Source organism: Salmo salar, chromosome 03 (assembly GCF_965601325.2).
Source record: "Salmo salar chromosome 03, fSalSal1, whole genome shotgun sequence".
Lineage (NCBI taxonomy): Eukaryota > Metazoa > Chordata > Actinopteri > Salmoniformes > Salmonidae > Salmo > Salmo salar.
Window position 1 is genome coordinate 96,923,207 of NC_138293.1, and position 17,320 is coordinate 96,940,526.

Here is a 17,320-nt window from a genome sequence, read left to right on the forward strand (position 1 = left end):
AGCTACTCTTCCTGTGGTTTATTATGGATCCCCATTAGTTCCTGCCAAGGCAGCACCTACTCTTCCTGGGGTTTATTATGGATCCCCATTAGTTCCTGCCAAGGCAGCAGCTACTCTTCCTGGGGTTTATTATGGATCCCCATTAGTTCCTGCCAAGGCAGCAGATACTCTTCCTAGGGTTTATTATGGAACCCCATTAGTTCCTGCCAAGGCAGCAGCTACTCTTACTAGGGTTTATTATGGATCCCCATTAGTTCCTGACAAGGCAGCAGCTACTCTTCCTGGGGTTTATTATGGATCCCCATTAGTTCCTGCCAAGGCAGCAGCTACTCTTCCTGGAGTTTATTATGGATCCCCATTAGTTCCTGCCGAGGCAGCAGTTACTCTTCCTGGGGTTTATTATGGATCCCCATTAGTTCCTGCTGAGGCAGCAGCTACTCTTCCTGGGGTTTATAATGGATCCTATTAGTTCCTGCCGAGGCAGCAGATACTCTTCCTGGGGTTTATTATGGATCCTATTAGTTCCTGCCAAGGCAGCACCTACTCTTCCTGGGGTTTATTATGGATCCCCAATAGTTCCTGCCAAGGCAGCAGCTACTCTTCCTGGGGTTTATTATGGATCTCCATTAGTTCCTGCTAAGGCAGCAGCTACTCTTCCTGGGGTTTATTAAGGATCTCCATTAGTTCCTGCCAAGGCAGCAGCTACTCTTACTGGGGTTTATTATGGATCCCCATTAGTTCCTGCCAAGGCAGCAGCTACTCTTCCTGGGGTTTATTATGGATCCCCATTAGTTCCTGCCAAGGACACAGCTACTCTCCCTGGGGTTTATTATGGATCCTATTAGTTCCTGCCAAGGCAGCAGCTACTCTTCCTGGGGTTTATTATGGATCCCCATTAGTTCCTGCCAAGGCAGCAGCTACTCTTCCTGGAGTTTATTAAGCATATCCATTAGTTCCTGCCAAGGCAGCAGCTACTCTTCCTGTGGTTTATTATGGATCCCCATTAGTTCCTGCCAAGGCAGCAGCTACTCTTCCTAGGGCTTATTATGGATCCCCATTAGTTCCTGCCAAGGCAGCAGCTACTCTTCCTGGGGTTTATTATGGAACCCCATTAGTTCCTGCCAAGGAAGCAGCTACTCTTCCTGTGGATTATTATGGATCCCCATTAGTTCCTGCCAAGGCAGCAGCTACTCTCCCTGGGGTTTATTATGGATCCTATTAGTTCCTGCCAAGGCAGCACCTACTCTTCCTGGGGTTTATTATGGATCCCCATTAGTTCCTGCCAAGGCAGCAGCTACTCTTCCTGGGGTTTATTATGGATCCCCATTAGTTCCTGCCAAGGCAGCAGATACTCTTCCTAGGGTTTATTATGGAACCCCATTAGTTCCTGCCAAGGCAGCAGCTACTCTTACTGGGGTTTATTATGGATCCCCATTAGTTCCTGACAAGGCAGCAGCTACTCTTCCTGGGGTTTATTATGGATCCCCATTAGTTCCTGCCAAGGCAGCAGCTACTCTTCCTGGAGTTTATTATGGATCCCCATTAGTTCCTGCCGAGGCAGCAGTTACTCTTCCTGGGGTTTATTATGGATCCCCATTAGTTCCTGCTAAGGCAGCAGCTACTCTTCCTGGGGTTTATTATGGATCCTATTAGTTCCTGCCGAGGCAGCAGCTACTCTTCCTGGGGTTTATTATGGATCCTATTAGTTCCTGCCAAGGAAGCACCTACTCTTCCTGGGGTTTATTATGGATCCCCAATAGTTCCTGCCAAGGTAACAGCTACTCTTCCTGGGGTTTATTATGGATCCCCATTAGTTCCTGCCAAGGCAGCAGATACTCTTCCTAGGGTTTATTATGGAACCCCATTAGTTCCTGCCAAGGCAGCAGCTACTCTTACTGGGGTTTATTATGGATCCCCATTAGTTCATGACAAGGCAGCAGCTACTCTTCCTGGGGTTTATTATGGATCCCCATTAGTTCCTGCCAAGGCATCAGCTACTCTTCCTGGAGTTTATTATGGATCCCCATTAGTTCCTGCCGAGGCAGCAACTACTCTTCCTGGGGTTTATTATGGATCCCCATTAGTTCCTGCTGAGGCAGCAGCTACTCTTCCTGGGGTTTATTATGGATCCCCATTAGTTCCTGACCAAGGCAGCAGATACTCTTCCTGGGGTTTATTATGGATCCCCATTAGTTCCTGCCAAGGCAGCAGCTACTCTTCCTGGAGTTTATTAAGGATCTCCATTAGTTCCTGCCAAGGCAGCAGCTACTCTTCCTGTGGTTTATTATGGATCCCCATTAGTTCCTGCCAAGGCAGCAGCTACTCTTCCTGGGGTTTATTATGGATCCCCATTAGTTCCTGCCAAGGCAGCAGATACTCTTCCTAGGGTTTATTATGGAACCCCATTAGTTCCAGCCAAGGCAGCAGCTACTCTTCCTGGGGTTTATTATGGATCCCCATTAGTTCCTGACAAGGCAGCAGCTACTCTTCCTGGGGTTTATTATGGATCCTATTAGTTCCTGCCAAGGAAGCACCTACTCTTCCTGGGGTTTATTATGGATCCCCAATAGTTCCTGCCAAGGTAACAGCTACTCTTCCTGGGGTTTATTATGGATCCCCATTAGTTCCTGCCAAGGCAGCAGATACTCTTCCTAGGGTTTGTTATGGAACCCCATTAGTTCCTGCCAAGGCAGCAGCTACTCTTACTGGGGTTTATTATGGATCCCCATTAGTTCATGACAAGGCAGCAGCTACTCTTCCTGGGGTTTATTATGGATCCCCATTAGTTCCTGCCAAGGCATCAGCTACTCTTCCTGGAGTTTATTATGGATCCCCATTAGTTCCTGCCGAGGCAGCAACTACTCTTCCTGGGGTTTATTATGGATCCCCATTAGTTCCTGCTGAGGCAGCAGCTACTCTTCCTGGGGTTTATTATGGATCCCCATTAGTTCCTGACCAAGGCAGCAGATACTCTTCCTGGGGTTTATTATGGATCCCCATTAGTTCCTGCCAAGGAAGCACCTACTCTTCCTGGGGTTTATTATGGATCCCCAATAGTTCCTGCCAAGGTAACAGCTACTCTTCCTGGGGTTTATTATGGATCCCCATTAGTTCCTGCCAAGGCAGCAGATACTCTTCCTAGGGTTTATTATGGAACCCCATTAGTTCCTGCCAAGGCAGCAGCTACTCTTACTGGGGTTTATTATGGATCCCAATTAGTTCATGACAAGGCAGCAGCTAATCTTCCTGGGGTTTATTATGGATCCCCATTAGTTCCTGCCAAGGCATCAGCTACTCTTCCTGGAGTTTATTATGGATCCCCATTAGTTCCTGCCGAGGCAGCAACTACTCTTCCTGGGGTTTATTATGGATCCCCATTAGTTCCTGCTGAGGCAGCAGCTACTCTTCCTGGGGTTTATTATGGATCCCCATTAGTTCCTGACCAAGGCAGCAGATACTCTTCCTGGGGTTTATTATGGATCCCCATTAGTTCCTGCCAAGGCAGCAGCTACTCTTCCTGGAGTTTATTAAGGATCTCCATTAGTTCCTGCCAAGGCAGCAGCTACTCTTCCTGTGGTTTATTATGGATCCCCATTAGTTCCTGCCAAGGCAGCAGCTACTCTTCCTGGGGTTTATTATGGATCCCCATTAGTTCCTGCCAAGGCAGCAGATACTCTTCCTAGGGTTTATTATGGAACCCCATTAGTTCCAGCCAAGGCAGCAGCTACTCTTCCTGGGGTTTATTATGGATCCCCATTAGTTCCTGACAAGGCAGCAGCTACTCTTCCTGGGGTTTATTATGGATCCCCATTAGTTCCTGCTGAGGCAGCAGCTACTCTTCCTGGGGTTTATTATGGATCCTATTAGTTCCTGCCGAGGCAGCAGCTACTCTTCCTGGGGTTTATTATGGATCCTATTAGTTCCTGCCAAGGCAGCACCTACTCTTCCTGGGGTTTATTATGGATCCCCAATAGTTCCTGCCAAGGCAGCAGCTACTCTTCCTTGGGTTTATTATGGATCCCCATTAGTTCCTGCCAAGGCAGCAGATACTCTTCCTAGGGTTTATTATGGAACCCCATTAGTTCCTGCCAAGGCAGCAGCTACTCTTACTGGGGTTTATTATGGATCCCCATTAGTTCCTGACAAGGTAGCAGCTACTCTTCCTGGGGTTTATTATGGATCCCCATTAGTTCCTGCCAAGGCAGCAGCTACTCTTCCTGGAGTTTATTATGGATCCCCATTAGTTCCTGCCGAGGCAGCAGCTACTCTTCCTGGGGTTTATTATGGATCCCCATTAGTTCCTGCTGAGGCAGCAGCTACTCTTCCTGGGGTTTATTATGGATCCTATTAGTTCCTGCCGAGGAAGCAGCTACTCTTCCTGGGGTTTATTATGGATCCTATTAGTTCCTGCCAAGGCAGCAGCTACTGTTCCTGGGGTTAATTATGGATCCCCATTAGTTCCTGACCAATGCAGCAGCTACTCTTCCTGGGGTTTATTATGGATCCCCATTAGTTCCTGTCAAGGCAGCAGCTACTCTTCCTGGAGTTTATTAAGGATCTCCATTAGTTCCTGCCAAGGCAGCAGCTACTCTTCCTGTGGTTTATTATGGATCCCCATTAGTTCCTGCCAAGGCAGCAGCTACTCTTCCTGGGGTTTATTATGGATCCCCATTAGTTCCTGCCAAGGCAGCAGATACTCTTCCTAGGGTTTATTATGGAACCCCATTAGTTCCTGCCAAGGCTGCACCTACTCTTCCTGGGGTTTATTATGCATCCCCATTAGTTCCTGACAAGGCAGCAGCTACTCTTCCTGGGGTTTATTATGGATCCCCATTAGTTCCTGCCAAGGACACAGCTACTCTCCCTGGGGTTTATTATGGATCCTATTAGTTCCTGCCAAGGCAGCAGCTACTCTTCCTGGGGTTTATTATGGATCCCCATTAGTTCCTGCCAAGGCAGCAGCTACTCTTCCTGGAGTTTATTAAGCATATCCATTAGTTCCTGCCAAGTCAGCAGCTACTCTTCCTGTGGTTTATTATGGATCCCCATTAGTTCCTGCCAAGGCAGCAGCTACTCTTCCTAGGGCTTATTATGGATCCCCATTAGTTCCTGCCAAGGCAGCAGCTACTCTTCCTGGGGTTTATTATGGAACCCCATTAGTTCCTGCCAAGGAAGCAGCTACTCTTCCTGTGGATTATTATGGATCCCCATTAGTTCCTGCCAAGGCAGCAGCTACTCTCCCTGGGGTTTATTATGGATCCTATTAGTTCCTGCCAAGGCAGCACCTACTCTTCCTGGGGTTTATTATGGATCCCCATTAGTTCCTGCCAAGGCAGCAGCTACTCTTCCTGGGGTTTATTATGGATCCCAATTAGTTCCTGCCGAGGCACCAGCTACTCTTCCTGGAGTTTATTATGGATCCCCATTAGTTCCTGCCGAGGCAGCAGCTACTCTTCCTGGGGTTTATTATGGATCCCCATTAGTTGCTGCCAAGTCAGCAGATACTCTTCCTAGGGTTTATTATGGAACCCCATTAGTTCCTGCCAAGGCAGCAGCTACTCTTCCTGGGGTTTTTAATGGATCCCCATTAGTTCCTGACAAGGCAGCAGCTACGCTTCTTGGGGTTTATTATGGATCCCCATTAGTTCCTGCCAAGGCAGCAGCTACTCTTCCTAGGGTTTATTATGGAACCCCATTAGTTCCTGCCAAGGCAGCAGCTACTCTTACTGGGGTTTATTATGGATCCCCATTAGTTCCTGACAAGGCAGCAGCTACTCTTCCTGGGGTTTATTATGGATCCTATTAGTTCCTGCCAAGGCAGCAGCTACTCTTCCTGGGGTTTATTAAGGATCCCCATTAGTTCCTGCCGAGGCAGCAGCTACGCTTCCTGGGGCTTATTATGGATCCTATTAGTTCCTGCCAAGGCAGCAGCTACTCTTCCTGGGGTTTATTAAGGATCTCCATTAGTTCCTGCCAAGGCAGCAGCTACTCTTACTGGGGTTTATTATGGATCCCCATTAGTTCCTGCCAAGGCAGCAGCTACTCTTCCTGGGGTTTATTATGGATCCCCATTAGTTCCTGCCAAGGACACAGCTACTCTCCCTGGGGTTTATTATGGATCCTATTAGTTCCTGCCAAGGCAGCAGCTACTCTTCCTGGGGTTTATTATGGATCCCCATTAGTTCCTGCCAAGGCAGCAGCTACTCTTCCTGGAGTTTATTAAGCATATCCATTAGTTCCTGCCAAGGCAGCAGCTACTCTTCCTGTGGTTTATTATGGATCCCCATTAGTTCCTGCCAAGGCAGCAGCTACTCTTCCTAGGGCTTATTATGGATTCCCATTAGTTCCTGCCAAGGCAGCAGCTACTCTTCCTGGGGTTTATTATGGAACCCCATTAGTTCCTGCCAAGGAAGCAGCTACTCTTCCTGTGGATTATTATGGATCCCCATTAGTTCCTGCCAAGGCAGCAGCTACTCTCCCTGGGGTTTATTATGGATCCTATTAGTTCCTGCCAAGGCAGCACCTACTCTTCCTGTTGTTTATTATGGATCCCCATTAGTTCCTGCCAAGGCAGCAGCTACTCTTCCTGGGGTTTATTATGGATCCCCATTAGTTCCTGCCAAGGCAGCAGATACTCTTCCTAGGGTTTATTATGGAACCCCATTAGTTCCTGCCAAGGCAGCAGCTACTCTTACTGGGGTTTATTATGGATCCCCATTAGTTCCTGACAAGGCAGCAGCTACTCTTCCTGGGGTTTATTATGGATCCCCATTAGTTCCTGCCAAGGCAGCAGCTACTCTTCCTGGAGTTTATTATGGATCCCCATTAGTTCCTGCCGAGGCAGCAGTTACTCTTCCTGGGGTTTATTATGGATCCCCATTAGTTCCTGCTGAGGCAGCAGCTACTCTTCCTGGGGTTTATTATGGATCCTATTAGTTCCTGCCGAGGCAGCAGATACTCTTCCTGGGGTTTATTATGGATCCTATTAGTTCCTGCCAAGGAAGCACCTACTCTTCCTGGGGTTTATTATGGATCCCCAATAGTTCCTGCCAAGGTAACAGCTACTCTTCCTGGGGTTTATTATGGATCCCCATTAGTTCCTGCCAAGGCAGCAGATACTCTTCCTAGGGTTTATTATGGAACCCCATTAGTTCCTGCCAAGGCAGCAGCTACTCTTACTGGGGTTTATTATGGATCCCCATTAGTTCATGACAAGGCAGCAGCTACTCTTCCTGGGGTTTATTATGGATCCTCATTAGTTACTGCCAAGGCAGCAGCTACTCTTCCTGGAGTTTATTATGGATCCCCATTAGTTCCTGCCGAGGCAGCAGCTACTCTTCCTGGGGTTTATTATGGATCCCCATTAGTTCCTGCTGAGGCAGCAGCTACTCTTCCTGGGGTTTATTATGGATCCCCATTAGTTCCTGACCAAGGCAGCAGATACTCTTCCTGGGGTTTATTATGGATCCCCATTAGTTCCTGCCAAGGCAGCAGCTACTCTTCCTGGAGTTTATTAAGGATCTCCATTAGTTCCTGCCAAGGCAGCAGCTACTCTTCCTGTGGTTTATTATGGATCCCCATTAGTTCCTGGCAAGGCAGCAGCTACTCTTCCTGGGGTTTATTATTGATCCCCATTAGTTCCTGCCAAGGCAGCAGATACTCTTCCTAGGGTTTATTATGGAACCCCATTAGTTCCAGCCAAGGCAGCAGCTACTCTTCCTGGGGTTTATTATGGATCCCCATTAGTTCCTGACAAGGCAGCAGCTACTCTTCCTGGGGTTTATTATGGATCCCCATTAGTTCCTGCTGAGGCAGCAGCTACTCTTCCTGGGGTTTATTATGGATCCTACTACTTCCTGCCGAGGCAGCAGCTACTCTTCCTGGGGTTTATTATGGATCCCCATTAGTTCCTGCCGAGGCAGCAGCTACTCTTCCTGGGGTTTATTATGGATCCTATTAGTTCCTGCCTAGGAAGCAGCTACTCTTCCTGGGGTTTATTATGGATCCCCATTAGTTCCTGCCAAGGCAGCAGCTACTCTTCCTGGAGTTTATTAAGGATCTCCATTAGTTCCTGCCAAGGCAGCAGCTACTCTTCCTGTGGTTTATTATGGATCCCCATTAGTTCCTGCCGAGGAAGCAGCTACTCTTCCTGGGGTTTATTATGGATCCCCATTAGTTCCTGCCAAGGCAGCAGCTACTCTTCCTGTGGTTTATTATGGATCCCCATTAGTTCCTGCCGAGGCAGCAGCTACTCTTCCTGGGGTGTATTATGGATCCCCATTAGTTCCTGCCGAGGCAGCAGCTACTATTCCTGGGGTTTATTATGGATCCTATTAGTTCCTGCCGAGGAAGCAGCTACTCTTCCTGGGGTTTATTATGGATCCCCATTACTTCCTGCCAAGGCAGCAGCTACTCTTCCTGGAGTTTATTAAGGATCCCCATTAGTTCCTGCCAAGGCAGCAGCTACTCTTCCTGTGGTTTATTATGGATCCCCATTAGTTCCTGCAAAGGCAGCAGCTACTCTTCCTGGGGTTTATTATGGATCCCCATTAGTTCCTGCCAAGGCAGCAGCTACTCTTCCTAGGGTTTATTATGGAACCCCATTAGTTCCTGCCAAGGCAGCAACGACTCTTACTGGGGTTTATTATGGATCCCCATTAGTTCCTGACAAGGCAGCAGCCACTCTTCCTGGGGTTTATTATGGAACCCCATTAGTTCCTGCCAAGGCAGCAGCTACTCTTCCTGGGGTTTATTATGGATCCCAATTAGTTCCTGCCGAGGCATCAGCTACTCTTCCTGGAGTTTATTATGGATCCCCATTAGTTCCTGCCGAGGCAGCAGCTACTCTTCCTGGGGTTTATTATGGATCCCCATTAGTTCCTGCCAAGTCAGCAGATACTCTTCCTAGGGTTTATTATGGAACCCCATTAGTTCCTGCCAAGGCAGCAGCTACTCTTCCTGGGGTTTTTTATGGATCCCCATTAGTTCCTGACAAGGCAGCAGCTATGCTTCCTGGGGTTTATTATGGAGCCCCATTAGTTCCTGCCAAGGCAGCAGCTACTCTTCCTAGGGTTTATTATGGAACCCCATTAGTTCCTGCCAAGGCAGCAGCTACTCTTACTGGGGTTTATTATGGATCCCCATTAGTTCCTGACAAGGCAGCAGCTACTCTTCCTGGGGTTTATTTTGGATCCTATTAGTTCCTGCCAAGGCAGCAGCTACTCTTCCTGGGGTTTATTATGGATCCCCATTAGTTCCTGCCGAGGCAGCAGCTACGCTTCCTGGGGCTTATTATGGATCCTATTAGTTCCTGCCAAGGCAGCAGCTACTCTTACTGGGGTTTATTATGGATCCCCATTAGTTCCTGACAAGGCAGCAGCTACTCTTCCTGGGGTTTATTATGGATCCCCATTAGTTCCTGCCAAGGCAGCAGCTACTCTTCCTGGGGTTTATTATGGATCCCCATTAGTTCCTGCCGAGGCAGCAGCTACTCTTCCTGGGGTTTATTATGGATCCTTTTAGTTCCTGCCGAGATAGCAGCTACTCTTCCTGTGGTTTATTATGAATCCCCATTAGTTCCTGCAAAGGCAGCAGCTACTCTTCCTGGGGTTTATTATGGATCCCCATTAGTTCCTGCCAAGGCAGCAGCTACTCTTCCTAGGGTTTATTATGGAATCGCATTAGTTCCTGCCAAGGCAGCAGCTACTCTTACTGGGGTTTATTATGGATCCCCATTAGTTCCTGACAAGGCAGCAGCCACTCTTCCTGGGGTTTATTATGGATCCCCATTAGTTCCTGCCAAGGCAGCAGCTACTCTTCCTGGGGTTTATTATGGATCCCCATTAGTTCCTGCCGAGGCACCAGCTACTCTTCCTGGAGTGTATCATGGATCCCCATTAGTTCCTGCCGAGGCAGCAGCTACTCTTCCTGGGGTTTATTATGGATCCCCATTAGTTCCTGCCAAGTCAGCAGATACTCTTCCTAGGGTTTATTATGGAACCCCATTATTTCCTGCCAAGGCAGCAGCTTCTATTCCTGGGGTTTTTTATGGATCCCCATTAGTTCCTGACAAGGCAGCAGCTACGCTTCCTGGGGTTTATTATGGATCCCCATTAGTTCCTGCCAAGGCAGCAGCTACTCTTCCTAGGGTTTATTATGGAACCCCATTAGTTCCTGCCAAGGCACCAGCTACTCTTACTGGGGTTTATTATGGATCCCCATTAGTTCCTGACAAGGCAGCAGCTACTCTTCCTGGGGTTTATTATGGATCCTATTAGTTCCTGCCAAGGCAGCAGCTACTCTTCCTGGGGTTTATTATGGATCCCCATTAGTTCCTGCCGAGGCAGCAGCTACGTTTCCTGGGGCTTATTATGGATCCTATTAGTTCCTGCCAAGGCAGCAGCTACTCTTCCTGGGGTTTATTATGGATCCCCATTAGTTCCTGCCAAGGCAGCAGCTACTCTTACTGGGGTTTATTATGGATCCCCATTAGTTCCTGACAAGGCAGCAGCTACTCTTCCTGGGGTTTATTATGGATCCCCATTAGTTCCTGCCAAGGCAGCAGCTACTCTTCCTGGGGTTTATTATGGATCCCCATTATTTCCTGCCGAGGCAGCAGCAACTCTTCCTGGGGTTTATTATGGATCCTTTTAGTTCCTGCAGAGATAGCAGCTACTCTTCCTGGGGTTTATTATGGATCCCCATTAGTTCATGCCAAGGCAGCAGCTACTCTTCCTGGAGTTTATTAAGGATCTCCATTAGTTCCTGCCAAGGACACAGCTACTCTCCCTGGGGTTTATTATGGATCCTATTAGTTCCTGCCAAGGCAGCAGCTACTCTTCCTGGGGTTTATTATGGATCCCCATTAGTTCCTGCCAAGGCAGCAGCTACTCTTCCTGGAGTTTATTAAGCATATCCATTAGTTCCTGCCAAGGCAGCAGCTACTCTTCCTGTGGTTTATTATGGATCCCCATTAGTTCCTGCCAAGGCAGCACCTACTCTTCCTGGGGTTTATTATGGATCCCCATTAGTTCCTGCCAAGGCAGCAGCTACTCTTCCTGGGGTTTATTATGGATCCCCATTAGTTCCTGCCAAGGCAGCAGATACTCTTCCTGGGGTTTATTATGGAACCCCATTAGTTCCTGCCAAGGCAGCAGCTACTCTTACTAGGGTTTATTATGGATCCCCATTAGTTCCTGACAAGGCAGCAGCTACTCTTCCTGGGGTTTATTATGGATCCCCATTAGTTCCTGCCAAGGCAGCAGCTACTCTTCCTGGAGTTTATTATGGATCCCCATTAGTTCCTGCCGAGGCAGCAGTTACTCTTCCTGGGGTTTATTATGGATCCCCATTAGTTCCTGCTGAGGCAGCAGCTACTCTTCCTGGGGTTTATAATGGATCCTATTAGTTCCTGCCGAGGCAGCAGATACTCTTCCTGGGGTTTATTATGGATCCTATTAGTTCCTGCCAAGGCAGCACCTACTCTTCCTGGGGTTTATTATGGATCCCCAATAGTTCCTGCCAAGGCAGCAGCTACTCTTCCTGGGGTTTATTATGGATCTCCATTAGTTCCTGCTAAGGCAGCAGCTACTCTTCCTGGGGTTTATTAAGGATCTCCATTAGTTCCTGCCAAGGCAGCAGCTACTCTTACTGGGGTTTATTATGGATCCCCATTAGTTCCTGCCAAGGCAGCAGCTACTCTTCCTGGGGTTTATTATGGATCCCCATTAGTTCCTGCCAAGGACACAGCTACTCTCCCTGGGGTTTATTATGGATCCTATTAGTTCCTGCCAAGGCAGCAGCTACTCTTCCTGGGGTTTATTATGGATCCCCATTAGTTCCTGCCAAGGCAGCAGCTACTCTTCCTGGAGTTTATTAAGCATATCCATTAGTTCCTGCCAAGGCAGCAGCTACTCTTCCTGTGGTTTATTATGGATCCCCATTAGTTCCTGCCAAGGCAGCAGCTACTCTTCCTAGGGCTTATTATGGATCCCCATTAGTTCCTGCCAAGGCAGCAGCTACTCTTCCTGGGGTTTATTATGGAACCCCATTAGTTCCTGCCAAGGAAGCAGCTACTCTTCCTGTGGATTATTATGGATCCCCATTAGTTCCTGCCAAGGCAGCAGCTACTCTCCCTGGGGTTTATTATGGATCCTATTAGTTCCTGCCAAGGCAGCACCTACTCTTCCTGGGGTTTATTATGGATCCCCATTAGTTCCTGCCAAGGCAGCAGCTACTCTTCCTGGGGTTTATTATGGATCCCCATTAGTTCCTGCCAAGGCAGCAGATACTCTTCCTAGGGTTTATTATGGAACCCCATTAGTTCCTGCCAAGGCAGCAGCTACTCTTACTGGGGTTTATTATGGATCCCCATTAGTTCCTGACAAGGCAGCAGCTACTCTTCCTGGGGTTTATTATGGATCCCCATTAGTTCCTGCCAAGGCAGCAGCTACTCTTCCTGGAGTTTATTATGGATCCCCATTAGTTCCTGCCGAGGCAGCAGTTACTCTTCCTGGGGTTTATTATGGATCCCCATTAGTTCCTGCTGAGGCAGCAGCTACTCTTCCTGGGGTTTATTATGGATCCTATTAGTTCCTGCCGAGGCAGCAGATACTCTTCCTGGGGTTTATTATGGATCCTATTAGTTCCTGCCAAGGAAGCACCTACTCTTCCTGGGGTTTATTATGGATCCCCAATAGTTCCTGCCAAGGTAACAGCTACTCTTCCTGGGGTTTATTATGGATCCCCATTAGTTCCTGCCAAGGCAGCAGATACTCTTCCTAGGGTTTATTATGGAACCCCATTAGTTCCTGCCAAGGCAGCAGCTACTCTTACTGGGGTTTATTATGGATCCCCATTAGTTCATGACAAGGCAGCAGCTACTCTTCCTGGGGTTTATTATGGATCCTCATTAGTTACTGCCAAGGCAGCAGCTACTCTTCCTGGAGTTTATTATGGATCCCCATTAGTTCCTGCCGAGGCAGCAGCTACTCTTCCTGGGGTTTATTATGGATCCCCATTAGTTCCTGCTGAGGCAGCAGCTACTCTTCCTGGGGTTTATTATGGATCCCCATTAGTTCCTGACCAAGGCAGCAGATACTCTTCCTGGGGTTTATTATGGATCCCCATTAGTTCCTGCCAAGGCAGCAGCTACTCTTCCTGGAGTTTATTAAGGATCTCCATTAGTTCCTGCCAAGGCAGCAGCTACTCTTCCTGTGGTTTATTATGGATCCCCATTAGTTCCTGGCAAGGCAGCAGCTACTCTTCCTGGGGTTTATTATTGATCCCCATTAGTTCCTGCCAAGGCAGCAGATACTCTTCCTAGGGTTTATTATGGAACCCCATTAGTTCCAGCCAAGGCAGCAGCTACTCTTCCTGGGGTTTATTATGGATCCCCATTAGTTCCTGACAAGGCAGCAGCTACTCTTCCTGGGGTTTATTATGGATCCCCATTAGTTCCTGCTGAGGCAGCAGCTACTCTTCCTGGGGTTTATTATGGATCCTACTACTTCCTGCCGAGGCAGCAGCTACTCTTCCTGGGGTTTATTATGGATCCCCATTAGTTCCTGCCGAGGCAGCAGCTACTCTTCCTGGGGTTTATTATGGATCCTATTAGTTCCTGCCTAGGAAGCAGCTACTCTTCCTGGGGTTTATTATGGATCCCCATTAGTTCCTGCCAAGGCAGCAGCTACTCTTCCTGGAGTTTATTAAGGATCTCCATTAGTTCCTGCCAAGGCAGCAGCTACTCTTCCTGTGGTTTATTATGGATCCCCATTAGTTCCTGCCGAGGAAGCAGCTACTCTTCCTGGGGTTTATTATGGATCCCCATTAGTTCCTGCCAAGGCAGCAGCTACTCTTCCTGTGGTTTATTATGGATCCCCATTAGTTCCTGCCGAGGCAGCAGCTACTCTTCCTGGGGTGTATTATGGATCCCCATTAGTTCCTGCCGAGGCAGCAGCTACTCTTCCTGGGGTTTATTATGGATCCTATTAGTTCCTGCCGAGGAAGCAGCTACTCTTCCTGGGGTTTATTATGGATCCCCATTACTTCCTGCCAAGGCAGCAGCTACTCTTCCTGGAGTTTATTAAGGATCCCCATTAGTTCCTGCCAAGGCAGCAGCTACTCTTCCTGTGGTTTATTATGGATCCCCATTAGTTCCTGCAAAGGCAGCAGCTACTCTTCCTGGGGTTTATTATGGATCCCCATTAGTTCCTGCCAAGGCAGCAGCTACTCTTCCTAGGGTTTATTATGGAACCCCATTAGTTCCTGCCAAGGCAGCAACGACTCTTACTGGGGTTTATTATGGATCCCCATTAGTTCCTGACAAGGCAGCAGCCACTCTTCCTGGGGTTTATTATGGAACCCCATTAGTTCCTGCCAAGGCAGCAGCTACTCTTCCTGGGGTTTATTATGGATCCCAATTAGTTCCTGCCGAGGCATCAGCTACTCTTCCTGGAGTTTATTATGGATCCCCATTAGTTCCTGCCGAGGCAGCAGCTACTCTTCCTGGGGTTTATTATGGATCCCCATTAGTTCCTGCCAAGTCAGCAGATACTCTTCCTAGGGTTTATTATGGAACCCCATTAGTTCCTGCCAAGGCAGCAGCTACTCTTCCTGGGGTTTTTTATGGATCCCCATTAGTTCCTGACAAGGCAGCAGCTATGCTTCCTGGGGTTTATTATGGAGCCCCATTAGTTCCTGCCAAGGCAGCAGCTACTCTTCCTAGGGTTTATTATGGAACCCCATTAGTTCCTGCCAAGGCAGCAGCTACTCTTACTGGGGTTTATTATGGATCCCCATTAGTTCCTGACAAGGCAGCAGCTACTCTTCCTGGGGTTTATTTTGGATCCTATTAGTTCCTGCCAAGGCAGCAGCTACTCTTCCTGGGGTTTATTATGGATCCCCATTAGTTCCTGCCGAGGCAGCAGCTACGCTTCCTGGGGCTTATTATGGATCCTATTAGTTCCTGCCAAGGCAGCAGCTACTCTTACTGGGGTTTATTATGGATCCCCATTAGTTCCTGACAAGGCAGCAGCTACTCTTCCTGGGGTTTATTATGGATCCCCATTAGTTCCTGCCAAGGCAGCAGCTACTCTTCCTGGGGTTTATTATGGATCCCCATTAGTTCCTGCCGAGGCAGCAGCTACTCTTCCTGGGGTTTATTATGGATCCTTTTAGTTCCTGCCGAGATAGCAGCTACTCTTCCTGTGGTTTATTATGAATCCCCATTAGTTCCTGCAAAGGCAGCAGCTACTCTTCCTGGGGTTTATTATGGATCCCCATTAGTTCCTGCCAAGGCAGCAGCTACTCTTCCTAGGGTTTATTATGGAATCGCATTAGTTCCTGCCAAGGCAGCAGCTACTCTTACTGGGGTTTATTATGGATCCCCATTAGTTCCTGACAAGGCAGCAGCCACTCTTCCTGGGGTTTATTATGGATCCCCATTAGTTCCTGCCAAGGCAGCAGCTACTCTTCCTGGGGTTTATTATGGATCCCCATTAGTTCCTGCCGAGGCACCAGCTACTCTTCCTGGAGTGTATCATGGATCCCCATTAGTTCCTGCCGAGGCAGCAGCTACTCTTCCTGGGGTTTATTATGGATCCCCATTAGTTCCTGCCAAGTCAGCAGATACTCTTCCTAGGGTTTATTATGGAACCCCATTATTTCCTGCCAAGGCAGCAGCTTCTATTCCTGGGGTTTTTTATGGATCCCCATTAGTTCCTGACAAGGCAGCAGCTACGCTTCCTGGGGTTTATTATGGATCCCCATTAGTTCCTGCCAAGGCAGCAGCTACTCTTCCTAGGGTTTATTATGGAACCCCATTAGTTCCTGCCAAGGCACCAGCTACTCTTACTGGGGTTTATTATGGATCCCCATTAGTTCCTGACAAGGCAGCAGCTACTCTTCCTGGGGTTTATTATGGATCCTATTAGTTCCTGCCAAGGCAGCAGCTACTCTTCCTGGGGTTTATTATGGATCCCCATTAGTTCCTGCCGAGGCAGCAGCTACGTTTCCTGGGGCTTATTATGGATCCTTTTAGTTCCTGCCGAGATAGCAGCTACTCTTCCTGTGGTTTATTATGAATCCCCATTAGTTCCTGCAAAGGCAGCAGCTACTCTTCCTGGGGTTTATTATGGATCCCCATTAGTTCCTGCCAAGGCAGCAGCTACTCTTCCTAGGGTTTATTATGGAATCGCATTAGTTCCTGCCAAGGCAGCAGCTACTCTTACTGGGGTTTATTATGGATCCCCATTAGTTCCTGACAAGGCAGCAGCCACTCTTCCTGGGGTTTATTATGGATCCCCATTAGTTCCTGCCAAGGCAGCAGCTACTCTTCCTGGGGTTTATTATGGATCCCCATTAGTTCCTGCCGAGGCACCAGCTACTCTTCCTGGAGTGTATCATGGATCCCCATTAGTTCCTGCCGAGGCAGCAGCTACTCTTCCTGGGGTTTATTATGGATCCCCATTAGTTCCTGCCAAGTCAGCAGATACTCTTCCTAGGGTTTATTATGGAACCCCATTATTTCCTGCCAAGGCAGCAGCTTCTATTCCTGGGGTTTTTTATGGATCCCCATTAGTTCCTGACAAGGCAGCAGCTACGCTTCCTGGGGTTTATTATGGATCCCCATTAGTTCCTGCCAAGGCAGCAGCTACTCTTCCTAGGGTTTATTATGGAACCCCATTAGTTCCTGCCAAGGCACCAGCTACTCTTACTGGGGTTTATTATGGATCCCCATTAGTTCCTGACAAGGCAGCAGCTACTCTTCCTGGGGTTTATTATGGATCCTATTAGTTCCTGCCAAGGCAGCAGCTACTCTTCCTGGGGTTTATTATGGATCCCCATTAGTTCCTGCCGAGGCAGCAGCTACGTTTCCTGGGGCTTATTATGGATCCTATTAGTTCCTGCCAAGGCAGCAGCTACTCTTCCTGGGGTTTATTATGGATCCCCATTAGTTCCTGCCAAGGCAGCAGCTACTCTTACTGGGGTTTATTATGGATCCCCATTAGTTCCTGACAAGGCAGCAGCTACTCTTCCTGGGGTTTATTATGGATCCCCATTAGTTCCTGCCAAGGCAGCAGCTACTCTTCCTGGGGTTTATTATGGATCCCCATTATTTCCTGCCGAGGCAGCAGCAACTCTTCCTGGGGTTTATTATGGATCCTTTTAGTTCCTGCAGAGATAGCAGCTACTCTTCCTGGGGTTTATTATGGATCCCCATTAGTTCATGCCAAGGCAGCAGCTACTCTTCCTGGAGTTTATTAAGGATCTCCATTAGTTCCTGCCAAGGCAGCAGCTACTCTTCCTGTGGTTTTTTATG